Consider the following 2,219-nt stretch of genomic DNA (forward strand, 5'->3'; position numbering starts at 1 on the left):
AGACATTTCTGCTCTTAGCACTGAAAGGCACTTGTTCCCGGGTTGGTTCCTTTTCACTTCCTCCTTGTGGGAAGGTAAATCCAGCGGGCGGAGTGGTTTTCCAGTAAATGTACACTGTCATTTCCACTCTTTTGGATGATGCCCCCTGCCTGTGTTCAAATAGTCATTCAAAAGAAAAATGCCACGTGAAAGTGAGGGGGTCCCTGCAGCTCATACCATGGTACAGTGTCATCGCTGGGAACCGAGATTGTCTCTACAAAGCTCTGCCTCTTCTGTGGGCAAGAAGAAAACCCTGTCACCCCACCAGAGCCTATGTGACCCCCGATCCTGCTGTGCCCTTTACAGAGACCACGATTACCCTTCCAAACGAGGCTGCCTGCCACCCTGCAGAGGTGCCAGCTGACATTTGCCAAACTCGACATTTCCACTAAGATTCAGCCTTTCTCTCTTCCTGGTGCATCCGTGTCTCCTTGGAAATAAATAGCGTAGGGGAAACCATTTTTGGTACAATATAAATTTCACTTAAGTAGGCTGAACATTTTCTAAAAATGCAAATGTTTCCCATGTAAAGTTAGGAACTTGGTGGAGTGTTGTTAATAACCTTCAGGGTTGCAGATCAGCTTGGATCACACTGCCTTGAATCTTACAACTGCCTGGCGAACTGAGAGACGGGACTGGTGCCTGGAAGTCATGGAAGTGAAACTGACTCGCTGACGAGCACCATGACTGTCTGAAGCAGTGCTGGGCCATTTGGGATCCTGACTCTCAGGTCTTACACTGCTTTCTGGAAACACGCCTATGACTCCCTCTAAACAGCGTGCAGTCCCTTGTCACCAAAGAAGGAACAAAACCAACTGCAGCTTAAACCATGGAGGTTTTCTCCAGGGGCTTTAGAGATTTTCCAACGCCACCTGTCTGAAGGTACAAATCACATTCTATAAAAGTTGTAGTAGATTTTACTTGGATAGATGTGTGTGTGTGTGAACATATGTGTGCACTGTCATTTCCACTCTTTTGGACAATGACCCTGCCTGTGTGCAACTAGTAATTGACAAGAAAAATGCCACTTGAGAGCGTGGCAGCTCCAAACCATGTTATGGTGTCATTCTGGATGCAGAGGTCGTTTCCTACAGAGCTCCTGCCTCTTCTGTGGGCAAGAAAGTCCTGCATCTGACCAGAGCCTACATAAATACACACATTTAAATGTCTAATGATTTCATTCACTTATTTGTGGGGCTGGGGACCTAGCCCAGGGCCTTGCATCTGCCAGGCAAGTGCTCTATTGCTGAGCTGTACCCACCGCCCAATGTCAAATTAACTAAAAGAGCACTTTTTCTGTTTGGGGGCCTTTGATGGATCTGCTTTACTGGACAATTCGGCACAAAAGGGACATCTGTTCCTGGCAGAGTGGTCACGCCTGTGAGATGATCTAGCTGTAGGAAGAGCTGCCATTTATTGGCTGTCTACTGTCTGCGGGTGTTGGCACAGCATTTTAAATGTTATTGCCAATCCTTAGGCCTTCCCATCCTCACACAGGAGAAAAACGACAGGGCACAGACTAGTGTCTATGCTGGACAAAGCCCGGGGACCTTCTGTTCCATGAAGCTTCCCCAGACCCAGCACACGCCTGGCTGAAGGAATGGATGTCAAAAATGGCAAATGGAAGGGCTGGGGTTATGGCTCAGTGGTAGAGTGCTTGCCTAGCATGAGTGAGGTGCTGGGTTCGAGTCTCAGCACCACATATAAATAAAAGATCCATCAACAACTAAAAAATATTTAAAAAAAAAAAACCTGGCAAACGGAATTCACTAACAATTATACAAAACATTAACACTTTTATAGTTTGGATCTTATATGTCCCCAAAGACCTGTGTACTCAAGACCTGGAACCCAGCCTGTGGCCCTACTGGAGTGTGGCAGAACCTTTAAGAGGCAGGGCCTCATCCAAGGAAGTTGGGTCTTTGGGGTCACGACCTTGAAGGGGATATTGGGACCCTGGCTCTTCTCTCTTTGGCTGAAAGGAGGGGAACAGCCTCCTCCACCATGTAGCCCACCATGATATACTTACTGTGCCGCCACAGGCCCAAAGCCACAGGGCCAACCAACACATGGACTGGAACTTCTGACACCGTGAGCCAAAATAAACCTTTTCTCCTTTTAACTTGTTTATGTTATGTACTTTGTCATAATAACAGGAAGCTGACTGACACAAACACAGA

The sequence above is a fragment of the Marmota flaviventris genome, chromosome 8 (assembly GCF_047511675.1).
Source record: "Marmota flaviventris isolate mMarFla1 chromosome 8, mMarFla1.hap1, whole genome shotgun sequence".
Classification (NCBI taxonomy): Eukaryota; Metazoa; Chordata; class Mammalia; order Rodentia; family Sciuridae; genus Marmota; species Marmota flaviventris.